The 14,071-nt window shown below is 39.1% G+C and overlaps 1 long non-coding RNA gene across 1 annotated transcript in view; it reads left to right on the top strand.

The window, feature by feature from the left end:
• Positions 1 to 10,082: 10,082 nt before the first annotated feature.
• LOC133780442 (uncharacterized) overlaps positions 10,083 to 14,071 on the top strand; it is a 29,356-nt gene continuing 25,367 nt past the window's right edge. Inside the window, exons 1-2 of the long non-coding RNA XR_009869317.1 lie at positions 10,083 to 10,422; positions 12,283 to 12,365. This is a non-coding gene — a long non-coding RNA (uncharacterized LOC133780442). The remainder of the gene's footprint in view (positions 10,423 to 12,282; positions 12,366 to 14,071) is intronic.

Raw genomic sequence — 14,071 nt, 5'->3', positions numbered from 1 at the left:
TTATATACCAAGAGTGAGGACTATCAAATCAAATGGTCACCTCCGAGGAACTAGCCTCGGCTTCAAATGTAACAAGACATTCCAGCCTTCCATTCTCTAATCCTGGGCGATCCCTAATCGGCCCTAACGTATTGAACCATTCCATGCAGATAATGTGTCCTTATCTGGCATCTTTCCAGATGGTGTCTCCTGCTTCTGGTGTATGCTGAATAACTTCACTAAGCCTCATCACTATCGTGACTCCTATCCTATAAACTATACCCATTCCTGTCAAAACCAAGAGCAAAGAACTGTTAGGGGCTCTTCTGTTCCGATTACCGAGTACCTGCCATGACCAGATTCCACCAATGGAAATATCGCCATCCGCATTTCTTGCTCTTCGACATTCACACTCCATACTTCATTCCTTATATCTCAAATTCCATGGCCGTCCCTACTGCCCAAACACAGATGAAAATCTCCTGCACCGGAGCGGCCCTGATGCTCTGGGTCATCCCAGAGTTTAATCCTTAAATGAGTCATCATCTCTGGCTGCATCCGCTTACATTAGTCTCCCAAATGAATCAACCAACCCACCAGCTCATTGACATGCATTTTTGTTTCCTTACCATTCTCAACCAAGTTCATAAAATTATTAGTCTTCGTAGCTCAGACTACGTCTTTACAACCTCTTTATTGAATCACGGCCTAAATTCTTCTCAACTCGTTATGACAACAATTTGAGTCTGAGTACCACTTTGGGGCATCCTTCTGCCACAACTACTTAGCGCACCCACTCTGTCACAACCTATCATTCTCATGTAATCAGGGATGGGATTAGCTATACTCATCAACTAATCAATTCTTAGGCAAATCCAAACCTTCCTCTAAACCAGGGAATAATGCCTTTAAAGCCTTCCATACAGTACTCCTATCTGTCTATACCTTTAAATCAACCAACACCGGTGCTCCTGCTGTTACACTACACAAAGCAGCTCTTTCCTCAGACAAACTTATTGTTTGACCCATCTATTCTCCTCTATCAGACCTCACAGCTTACCCACACACCAGCGAACGTCTGTTGTGACCATCAGGGGCAGATGGAGGGTTCCAATTCCATATCTATCATCGACAACCACTGCTCTATCATTACCAAGTCCATATAATCATATTGAGCACAAACAATCTGAATTCATCTACCATCCCTAACTATCCATGCGGGTCGCGGTGCTCAAGAACTATGCCGCTGTGCGACCCCACGAGCCCAGAAATTCTGGGTTTCTTCCTACATTTTTTCCCAAGCCAAAATCACCAGTTCACATCCCAAACTCATAATTACATCTCAATCTTACATCAATGTAGTATAACTAGCATATTACCATTAAAACTAAACTAAACCCTTAGCACAACCTAGCATCCCAACACTTAAGTTCAATGCTCAAGATCACCTAAAACTAACTAGAAAATTTACTAAATCAGAGCATATATCTTACCTCAACTGTGTAGTCATGCCCCAAAGCTGCTCCTAATCATATTCTAGTCCCAACCTTCAATCACAACCTCAAAAACTCAGGGAATTCCCAGCTTTTCCTCTCAAATTTTCCAAAACCTCAACTAAAAGGGTGAGAGAGAGGAAACGAAAGAGAGAAGAGAGGTTGAATATTCTTTTGTTGTTCCCCCACATTTTGAAAGTTTCCTAAGTATCTAAGTGGCTGAGTCACTCTAAGGTGGGTGTATCCCTTGGCCAAAAGACCAAAATGTCCCTAGGTCCAAAACTACCCTTTAACGCCCCCGCAGGCAATACCGTCTTTTACCACCATTTTCCCGCTAAACCTCGAGTAGCCATATAAATTTCCAATTAGTCCTGACATACCCAAATAATCACTAAATAATTACCCATTACCCGTTCAACCTCGAATGCATACTACATTCCCAAAATAAGCCTAGGCTCACCCCAAGCCCAGTATTGGACCCCGTTATGACTATTCTGATAATCCACTCACTAGGGTCACCTCAGACCACACATCTCAAATATATCCCCATAACACTGGGGTCTCACTCATAACACATACATAATTACATTTATGCCCTCAACGGGCATAAATTACAAACATGCCCCAATTTACAAAAATGGACCCACATGCATATTTAATACACATAAACATGCATGTGTATTCACATTACCACACAAATCATTTATATCACATAATCACACGTATAATCCATTAATCACTCATAAAATCCCAATTAGGCCCTCTAGGCACAGTAATCAAGGCACTCAACCTTAAAAACAAATTCGAGACGTTATAGTTTTGGGGTGTATAAGTTGTTTAGGATGGTTAGGAATGTTTGTGGAGTATAAATATGGTTTTGGTTGGAGCTGTGGTGAGTTTTCAGGGTTTTTTATTTGGAGAAATTGGTGGGGAAAACCCAGATTTTCTGGGTTCGCGTAAGGGCGCCGCGGTGCTGTTCTTCCAAGTCGTAGCTCTAGGGTGGTCTAGGGCATGGTGGCTCTGGCTGGGTGTCGCGGTGCCTATTAGGTTGTGCCGCAGCGCTAGGCCATTTTTCTGCGGCCTTAGTTTGGTAAATTTGGGGCATAGGCCCAGGGGCTCAGGGACGATTTCACCACTTCATGTGGTGGAATTGGAGGTCCCGAGATGTCAAGATTAGTCCTGGGGTTCAATTATGGAATCAAATGGTAATGAGAATGCTATTTGTGGGTTGTGACTAGGTTACTGCTAGGGCTTGGGACAGATCATTCTTTGGAGTCGTGCGTGCTTACCTATTTGCTTGTGCTTGGACCAAAGGTAAGAAAGTTGCATCCAATACGTGATGTATGTGATTAGGGCTTGGCCTGGTTATTAGGTATAGTTATGATTAGGGCTCAGCCCCCTGTAAATGGGCATGATTATGATTATTTCTGTGATTGTTTGATTAAGCATGCTTGAATGCTTTGTATCTAGATAATTATTAAATAATGTATTCTTATTTGCATTATCTGATAGAAAAGCATTGACTTATAAGTCAAGGGCGGCAGTAGCACGCTAAGCGCTGGTCGAAATCATTGACTTATAAGTCAAGGGCAGCAGTAGCACGCTGAGCGCTGGTCAAAAGCATTGACTTATAAGTCAAGGGAAGTAATAACACGTTGAGCGTTGGTCATTATGGTTAGGCCTAACCAAGAGAGTGATATACGCTTGTCCAACCCAAATGGTCGTTGGAAAATTAAAGTGCCAGGTATGCTGGGCCAGTTCGAAGGCTGGGCCCAGTATGACTTATCAACCAGTTATTTAGGGCAACGGGCCCCGATATGATGCGGTAATCATTTATCTGAATAGAATGCATGTATGAGTAAAGTTATTACTGCTAGGCATGCTTATTATGATTCTGTAATATTTTATCAACTGCTTATGAGCATGTTTATGTTTTCTTGCTGAGCCTTGGCTCACGAGTGCTATGTGGTGCAGGTAAAGGGAAAGGGAAGCTGGACCAACCATGAGTTGGAGAGCTTCGTTGTCAAACCCTATTTCGATGCTTAGGTTGGCTGGTTGAAATTGTTGAGTTGTGATTACCCTTTGGAATTGTAAACGGCTTTGTAAACATGTATTTTTGGATTCCATGTACACACTTAACATTTTAATGAAATGACTATTCCTTTCGCCCAAAACATTTAACCCTAATTCGGTATTCATGTTTAGTTGCACGTTTATGGCCAAATGACTTGATTAGCGAGTCTAGCACTATTTAAAACACACAGTGTAGTGGTCTTGGCTATCCAGGGCATTACAATGAGGCTGTAAATGGTTGCCCACATGAGGAGGTTTGGATTGATTTCTTTCTTACTGCATAGCATGATTCACAAGCTTAGGACACTAAGCTTTCTAATGACCTTTTTGTTAGTAAAAGCTACACTCATCAATCCCAACCTTTGTGTGGGGTTTGTTCTCTTGGGGAGCAAACGGTGTAGAAGAAATTGCAAAAATAGAGGGAACAGGGGTTGAGAGGATACCTTTCCCTAACTGAGACTTGAGAAAAATTTCATCTACTAAGAATTCACTGACCATTGAATCAACTGAAGGGAGTGGAGAGCGATGCAATATAAAACTAGACATGTAACTGCCCAAAAATGCTAATAGGGTTTAGTGCCTTGATCCGCGTACCGGGAGGGCATAATTGGATATGTGTGTGATCAATTGATTAAATACGTGACTATGTGGCATGCATGATTTATATGATGATATGAATATATTTATTATATGCATGTTTATGAGTATTAAATATGCATGTGGGCCCGCTATTGTTTATAAGGACATATCTGTAATTTTGGCCCATTAAGGGCATAAATGTGATTATATGTGTTAAACAATTGAGGCCACATTCTTATGTGGATATATCTGTGGTATACGGCTTGAGGCAGTCCTAGTGAGCGAATTTGCAGAATAGTCACAACGGGATTTAATACCCGGCTCGGGGTGAGCTTAGGGGTATTTTGGGAAGTTTAACGTATATTTGAGATTCATCGAGTAATGGGTAAGTATTTGGTAATTAGTTGGCCATGACGGCATTAATTGGGAATTGGTAGGATGACTCGAGGAATTAGCAGAAACTGGGATAAATGACCATTATCCCCTTATGGGCGATAAAGGAGGTTGAGTTTATTAGAGGGGTATTTCTATCTTTTGGGGTTAAGAATGTACTTAGGGCCTTTAGAACTCACCAGAAATCACTAAGGAACCTCTCACGACTCTCTCTCCCTCTCTTCAGTTTGAAGCTTTGAAATGCTGAAAGAAATTCTGGATCATAGAGCTTGGGAAAATTTGAAGAATTGAGGTTAGGGTAGACAAAGAACAGCTGGGGGAAATCAAGCCATGAACAGAGGTAAGGTTTCAAGTCTTAACTTGCTGAATTGTTGTTAGAACTTAGAGCTTGCATGAAAATGGATTCCAAGACTGATTTTGGGTGTTTGATATGTGTAAGGAATTGTTTATAGGTCGGTTATGATGTTTAGGCTATAAGGATGAGAATTCTAGGCCTAAATCTTAGTTTGGCTAATGATTGGGGTGTGAATTTGGGGCTTGGGCTCTAGGAAAAATGCAGATATGGGGTTGATGTTCTGGGTTTGGGGGCTCGGGCCACAGTCCTGTTCTTCAGGCGTCATAGCCCGTGTGCTCGAGGAGGCTGGAAAGCCTCTGTTTTGCCTAGGTGCGCCGCAGCGCAAGGCATACGCAGCCCGTGCCCTTCAGCAGAGAGGCATTTTTCCTCTGACTTGAGCGCGCCACGACCCTTAAGGGGCTAGGCCGTGGCTCAAATGCAATTAATGGTTTGTGTGTTTTTAGGTCGGGAACTCAAATGTTTAGGCTCGAGAAGGATTTTACTACCTAGTTTTGTAGAATTCGAGGTCCCAGAAGCTAGTATTTGTTTCCAAAAACATTTAATTGGATTAGAATTCGATAGTCATCCATTATTGCTTGTGACTAGGATTACCGTTAAGGCTCAAGACTGAGGATCGTGCTCGGGACCACTCTATCGATCGCCCGAGACTCGAGGTAAGAAATCTTCACCCATGTGGTTGTGAATGGTACTGAGATTACTTGTAATTGAACATATGTGTGTTCTGTAAATTATATGACTGTAATGTGTAATGTAAAATTACAGCCTAAGGGAGCCGGGCTGATGACAAGCATGTTGAACGCAGCTTGGCCTAAGCGAGCCGAGATCAGCTAAATAACTAGAGGGCTCGACCTAAGGGCGTCGACATCTAAATATTTGTACTACGGATTAGGTTATATGCTTCAAATTTTATGTTTATCGTTGTCTAGTTTAATACTTGTATTCTGTTGCTATTGAACTGATTGATCTTAGGTTTGTTATGTATGATATGTTATTACTTATGCTTGTTGAAATTAGTTCTCTTGCTAGGCCTTGGCTCACGGGTGCTACGTGGTGCAAGTAAAGGCAAAGGAAAACTGGACAAACCATGAGTTGGAGAGCTCTAGGGGTGGAGTTTACATCAACAGCTGCCCGTCCGCCACAGCCGAGGGAATTACAAGAACTAGAGCTCTAAACTGTATTTTTCTATTTAGACTAGCTACTACCGTATTAAATTTTTAGAGTCGTTTCCTCCTTGTAAATATTATTTTTGGGATCTTATGTATCAAACTCTTATTTGAATGAAAATCAATCATTTTATAATCAAAATCTTTTAACCCTAACCTGTCAAATGACTTTAGAAACACATTTTAGTTCAAATGACCTCATTAGCAGGTCTTGCTCTATTTTAAACACACAGTGTAACGGTCCTGGTTATCCAGGGCATTGCCACTTGGTATCAGAGCCGTCTAGGTTTAAGGGTTCCTGAAGACTGCTTGGGCATGTACACTCGCCGCTAAAGACAAGCTCAACTCAGGGTGTGGTAAACATATATGTGATTGTATGCTTAAATGTTTAAATGGAATATAAATGTTGTATATGCATGGTTAATAGGGAGCATGAGATATATTTATAGGGCTTGGCCCTTGACTGCTATGTGTATATGTTAAGGTGTGCTTATTAGCATTGCTACTGTATGTGAACGATTGTTTAAATGCCTGTTTGCATTACGATTGTGCTTTGTGGTCTGGATATTGGCGTTGGACCGTGGAATGAATATGACCCTGTTATCATTGCCTGGCCAGTTGAGTCATTGATTATAGATAAACTTGGATAGTCATGCATCCAAGGTGATCAATAGGACTAGCCGGCATCGGGGTCGAGGCTAGAGATGATGAGCAGGGCCAGAACCCTCTGCCAGTCCCTGAGAACTGGAAGCAGTTTCTTGCTAATATGCAAGCCAGACTTCAAAGTCAGGAAGAGCATATTCACCTTCTGAGGCACAGGCTTTGTCAGGGAGTGCTGCACCTAATTTGCCACCAGTTGTGGCACCAGCTGTACAACCACCTGAGATTGGGAATAGGTTGGAGCCACTTTATGAAAGATTTAGGAGACAACATCCTCCAATCTTTGAGGGAGGACCAGATCCACTGAAGTTTGAGTAGTGGATGAGTATGATTACCTCCATCTTGGATTTTATGAGGGCAGAAGGTAATGATAGGGTGGCTTGTGCTACCTACATGCTTAAAGAGGATGCCCGTATTTGGTGAGAGGTGGCATCACAGACTCGAGATGTTTCTGCTTTTAGTTGGGATGGGATCAAAGATCTGTTCAACTATAAATATTATAATGTTGTTGTCAGGGCGAAGAAGGTGAATGAGTTCATTGGGTTGGTATAGGGCGGCATGACAGTTACTGAGTATGCCCTCAAATTTGATAGGCTAGAAAAGTTTGCACCAGATTTAGTGCCTACAGATGTAGCTAGGCAGGACAGGTTCGTTCGAGGGCTTAATGCTATGATAGCCCGAGATGTGAGGATCACATCAGTGCCTGGGGGGATGACTTATGCCTAGACTGTTGTGAAGGCTCTTACTGCTGAGGAGGCAGAGAACAAGATCTGGAGGGAGAACGCTGCGAGACGGGATGTTCGCAGGGCAGTGCCTCCGTATAGAGGGTCAGGTAGGGGCGGAGGCCCCAGTGATAAGAAGAGGAAGATCCCAGACACCTCGACCACTCCTAGTCCTGATAGAAGGGGTCGGGGTGCCCAGGGTAGCCGCTAGGGAGGGGGTTAGTCATGGAGGAGCTATCCAGAGTGCACTAGATGCAGGAAGCACCATCTGGGCGAATGTCGGGCAAAGTTTTGTTACTTGTGCGGGGTGGTTGGACACCTCAAGAAGGATTGCCCAACATTGAGGTAAAAGGAACCAGGGAAGGTGGACTTTTTGACTCCAACGTGAGTGTTCACCTTGACATAGGCAGAGGCCAAGGCTAGTCCCTCGGTAGTGACAGGTCAGCTTTTTAGCGCTAGCTCTTCATATATTGTATTGATTGACTCTGGAGCTACACATTAATTTGTTTCTAGTAAAGTAATTGATATATTTTGTAGACCTAGTGAGTATTATACTACGGGGTTTGGGACTATACTGCCTACAGAGGAGCTGGTAGTTTCTAGGAGATGGATTAGAGCACTGCCAGTGATGGTGGATAGTATGGAACTATCAGTAGATTTGATTGAGTTGGCTATGGACGATTTCGATATGATTTTGTGGATTGATTAGCTAGTTAGGTACAGGGCCACCATAGATTGCAGAAAGAAGATGGTAACTTTTGATCCTGAGGGTGAGGCCTCCTATATTTTTGTGAGTGCTATGCATGGACCCCGCATACCTATGATATCAGCATTGAGGCTAGGGACCTGTTACAAGGAGGTTGTATAGGTTTCTAGCTAGTGTGGTGGATACCACTAGGATTACGCCAGTGGGGCCGAGAGAGACTAGACTGGTATGTGAGTTCTTGGACGTGTTTCCTGAGGACATGTCGGGACTGCCGCTGCACAAGAAGATTCAATTCCTCATTGAGTTAGCGCCTAGTATGGAGCCAGTGTCGAGGGCACCATATAGGATGGCTCCGGCAGCACTAAAGGAGTTGAAGATACAATTGCAGGAGCTTTTAGACTTGGGATTTATCATACCTAGCTTCTTGCCATGGGGTGCACCGGTTTTATTCGTGAAGAAGAAGGATGGGACTCTGAGAATGTGTATAGATTACAGGGAGTTGAACAAGTTGACCATCAAGAATAAGTACTCCCTACCAAGGATAGATGACTTGTTCAATCAGGTGCAAGGTAAGATGATATTCTCAAAGATTGATCTATTATCACCAGCTGAGGATCAAGGACGAGGATATTCTGAAGATGGCCTTCCGTACAAGGTATGGGCATTATGATTTCTTGGTCATGTCGTTCGATTTGACCAACACCCCAATAGCATTTATGGATCTGGTGAGCAGGGTGTTCAAGGATTTCTTGGATCAGTTTTTTATTGTCTTCATCGACGACATCTTAGTTTACTCCAATTCAGAGGCAAAGCATGAACAACATCTCCGGCGGGTGTTACAAAGAGTGAGAGAGCATCGGTTGCATGCTAAGTTTCAGAAGTGTGAGTTTTGCTACTGAAAGTGACATTCCTTGGACACATTGTTGGTGGAGATGGGATTAAGGTAGATTCGGCCAAGGTAGAGGCAGTTAGGGATTGGCCAAGGCCAAGGAACGCCTCGGAGGTTAGGAGATTCCTTGGACTAGCGGGATATTACAAACAATTCATGGAAGGGTTCTCAAAGATTGCCACACCGTTGACTGAGCTGACACGGAAGAATCTGAAGTTCACTTTGTCAGATAAATGTGAGGGTAGCTTCCAGGAGTTGAAGCGACGATTGATTACTGCTCCTATGTTGAGCCTTTCTTTAGAGGGAGGGAAGTTTGGAGTGTACTGTGACGCGTGTTGATGCAGAATGAGAAGGTTATTGCCTATGTGTCGCGACAGTTGAAGGATTATGAACAGCAGTACACTACCCATGATCTGGAATTAGCAGCGGTGGTATTTGCACTAAAAGTATGGCGACATTATTTGTATGGGGAGAAGTGTGAGATATACATCGACCATAAGAGTTTGAAGTATTTCTTCACCCAGAATGACTTCAACATGAAACAGAGACGTTGGCTGGAATTGGGGAAGGACTATGACTATGACATCCTTTACCACCCAGGAAAAGCCAATGTTGTGGCAGATGCATTGAGCCAGAGGAGCCCAGGACAGTTGTTTAGTTCGAAGTAGATATCGAGGGAATTGGCAGAGGAGATGGCTAAAGCGAGGATAGAGCTGGTTGTGGGCTGGTTGGCCATATTATTTTACAGTTTAGCCTCCTAGAGAGGAGAAGAAAGGGAAGATGGATGATGCGCAGTTGCAAAAGGTTAGAGGAAATGTCTTAGCTAGAGTGGCTAAGGATCACTACAACAAAAAACCCTTTCCACAACATATGATTATAACTTTATTCAAAAAGTATTATAATACATAAACAAAACACACATCACAATAAAAAAAATATAATAGTATTTAAAAAGTATTATAATAAATATGAAAAACTAAAGAGAGGCAGTAGCTTTCTCCAAAAGCCCGCTAAATCTGAATATTTTATTTTTTCTAACTTTTTTCTTTTTCTTTTGACAAGACTTTTTTCTAACTTCAGACATTCACTTTTCTCTTTTGCACTTCCTTGCCCTTACGTTCTGAAGAGCTCTTCATTCCCCTTCTAGACTAAAGACTCTTTGCTTCAACCAACACACTTTTATGGAAATTATTATCTCTTTGGGTAAATCATTTATCTTATTTTTTTGGTATTTGGAAAATACAATGATTTATTTATTTTCTTTAAATCACTATCTCTATTTCAGCTTTGAAGTCATCCGATAGATGTTTCTCATCTTGTCATCTTTGCTATCTCTAATCATCTTCATCGAGTCAGATTGTTGTCTTTGGTGGTCTACTGTCATGTCTAGCAACATCACTCTCTATCAAGGTAAGGAATTTTTTTAGGGTTTGGCTTCTTGTTTTTGTTATGCTTTGTTTTAATTTTTGTTCTTCTGCTGGTCTCGGTTTGGAGGTAGAGTGAGATTTATTTTTTAATGGCTTCCTTTGAGTTAGCTTGGTTAAAAAGATAAATAAGAAATAAAGGGACTCTAGTTGGATGTAGAAGACGATGTATATATATGCAGTGGCTTGGTTTTGTTTTTGTTTTTTTATTAAGTCTGCAGTTCAGTGCTTCGTGTTATTGTTCTTTTCTTACATTGATTAATATATATGATTTTCTTTTTCTTGGTCTTTTTCATGCTTACCTCGTATGGTGCTTGCTTTTTTTGTTCCTATGTTTGTTTTGTCTTATGTGTTTCTGGGGTCCAATGGATTATTTTAGTTGTTTTATCTATTTTCTTTGTGTCATTTTCTTGTCCGTGTAATGGTCATTGAGTTTATGTTGTGCTATATTCTACTTTGTGTTTAGTGAATTAAGTGTCTGGCCCCTGTCTAGAAAAGTCTCGTTTTAACAACAACAAAAAAAAAAACCCCAATTATGCTTTCATATATCTATAATATCTATAATTGTGATGAATAACTTTCGTAAGTCATTCTCACTTTTGTCTTATTAATGTATTTATTTACTTTAGTCTTCTTTTGTTTTATTTTATGACCTTTCATTATGTAACAATATAACTCTACAAAAAAGACAATGATTTGTTGTGGTTTTTTTTCCTTTCTATGACATAAGAGTATTCCTCACAATTTATTTTAAATTATAATGCCAACTAACTTCGACAATAGCATTATTTAGTAAAATCAATATTCATACAGAAAACAATGATCTCTATATATGTAGCTACATGACTTATATCATATATCATATTATATAATATGTATATATTGAATGATCCCTATATATGTAGCTACATGACTTATATCATGTATCATATTATATAATATGTATATATTGAATGATCCCTATATATGTAGCTACATGCCTTCCTGTTCTGTGGCCACAAATAGCTAGTAAACAATGAAGAGTCGGGAGAGCTTTTGCTTTTACATCATCAAACTACTCCTACATTGACCCAATTAATAAGCTTTCCATTCTCTTCTCCATCATATTATATATAGTACAAACCTTCATGTGCGCCTGTCTTTTCTCATTTTACAAGGGAATAAATAAGTTAGAAATTAGTCCATGATATATGAATATAATAATAAAAGCTAGGAATAAATGTTTCATGAGTCTTCCTGAAGTGGTTTCATATTTAAGCTTTCATATTTGTCTTGGAGTAGTAATTTTTGTCTTTTTCTCCCTTTCTATAAGTATATATTATTCGATAATTAAATACATTCAATAATTTTATTTTGTTTGCCTCTTTGCATGTATTATATATATATGAGCAATTATTGTTGTTGTAAATTGTTACCAGCTTCATTTCACTAAACTCCAATGTTTTTTTTAATATGTATTATGTGGTTCCATATATGTATAATAGTAAAATAGAACTAGTGTTTGGATTCCTTTGGTAGCCTCATTAATCATGCCTTATATTAGATTCTTTAGTTTCATTAGTTTTGTACCATTTTTCATATTTTATACATGCTCATTCTCTTTTGGAAAAAAAATCACATGCTAAATAGTCAAAAACATTTTTTATTTAAAAAAGCTTTTGTTTATGCAGGCAAAGAACACATTATAAATGATGATTCTTCATTTTTATTCAACACTATTAGTTTCGACTATTTTTTCCTTAGTCCCTATAATAATATGATAACCATTTATACCCAAAAATTAATATATAAAAGAAAGTTTTTACTTATTGTATCATTTAATTTTAATTTTGTAATAATCTTTTAGGTATTGGTTATATTCTTTAGGATGTGGATCGAATTGGCAAGGAGCATTGCAAAGTTAATTAACTTGATTATTAATTGCAAGAGGTACGCAAGTATGTTCTCTTAACTCTTTTATTAATACCATACAAATGTTAGAGGAGTTTGAATATCTTAAATATTCATTTGTAAAGAAGTAGGTTCTGAGATTAAATTTGTGTGTTGCAGTGATAACGGAAGGTTGAAAACTTGTGTGTCTTAGAGAAGTAGGTTCTGGAAAATTTGTTTGTGTGTTGTGAAGATATAAGGAAGAAAAATTATTGTGTGTTGTTTAAATTGTTTTACTTTGTATTGATAGATGGTTAGGTCACTATTATATGAGAAATTATGTCAGATTTTATCTAGAATTATGTATTATATTCTTACAAATAAATTGTGTTTGCTTGAAATGGTTTGATTATATCAACAAATATCTTGCCTGGGGTGTCAATAAGGGTAGTTTTCATGCCCCCAACCATAGGGTTTGAATAATAAAATATTATACTTATGAGTTGTGATTAGCTTTTTTATATCTATGCTTATGATATGCAGATTGATAAAACTTTGATCAATCTTAACACGTTAGTAAATAAAATTATATAGTTTAAGTTTAAATTTTATTATTTTATTATTGAAGTATCCTTCAAAATTTTAGAGCTACAATGAATTATGAGAGAAAAGCTAGGGAGTTTGTGAAAACTGGAGTAATGAATGCCGGTTTTCTGAGTAAGATTCTTTGTCCATGCAACAAATGCCAGAATCTAAGACATCAACTTTCGGATGAAGTTGTAGAATACTTAGTTTCGTACGACATGGACAAATAATACAAAACATTATTTCATCATGGGGAAGATCTAGTAAAAGTAGCACGACAAAGACAAGTTCTGCATATAATTTATTTCAGGCTACGGGAGTATGTTCAAGTAATGTCAATGATTTGGATGATGATAACAACGATGATGATTTTGATAGTCTATTAGCAAATGTTGAATCTCCATTGTATGAAGGTTGTTTGAAATACATCAAAATTTCATCCATCGTCGAGTTATACAATTTAAAAACAAAGCATGGATTCTCAGATGTTGACTTTTGTGAGATGTTGGAGATGATCAAAGCAATGTTGCCAAAAGATAGTCTCCTACTAACATCTATGTATGCAATTAACAAGTTTCTAAAGATGTTTGATCTGAACTATAAGCGTATACATGCTTGTGTGAATGATTGTTGCTTGTTCACAAAAGAAAATGTTAATGCCCTATGTCCCACCCGTCGATATCAAAGATGGAAGCAAAATGACACACTAAGGAGATTCTACAAGGCAATCTACAAAATTGTTAAGATATTTTCCTATTACACCAAGGTTTCAAAGGATGTTCAGAAATGAAGAGACAATTTCATGCTTAAAGTGGCACTCAACTAATAAAAAATGGATGGGAAAATGAGCCACTCGGTAGATTTAGAGGCTTGGGATGCAGTTAATGAGAGATTAAAACCTTCGACTAGGACTTGCTGCTGATATCAACCCTTACAAAAATATGAGCTCTACATATAGTTGTTGGCCACTAATGCTCGTTGTATACAATTTTCCACCTTCATTGTGGATGAAGGATGAATTCACATTTCTATCTATGTTCATTCCTGGACCAAAAGAACCTGGGAATTACATAAATGTTTATTTGGAGCCCCTAATAGATGAGTTACTAGAATTATTGAAAGGTGTTATACATATGATGCTTCTACAAAGAAGTCTTTTTTTAATTTAAAGGTCATTCTGT

This window comes from Humulus lupulus, chromosome 5 (assembly GCF_963169125.1).
Source record: "Humulus lupulus chromosome 5, drHumLupu1.1, whole genome shotgun sequence".
NCBI classification, from domain to species: domain Eukaryota; kingdom Viridiplantae; phylum Streptophyta; class Magnoliopsida; order Rosales; family Cannabaceae; genus Humulus; species Humulus lupulus.
This window is presented reverse-complemented; position numbering and strand designations above follow the sequence as displayed.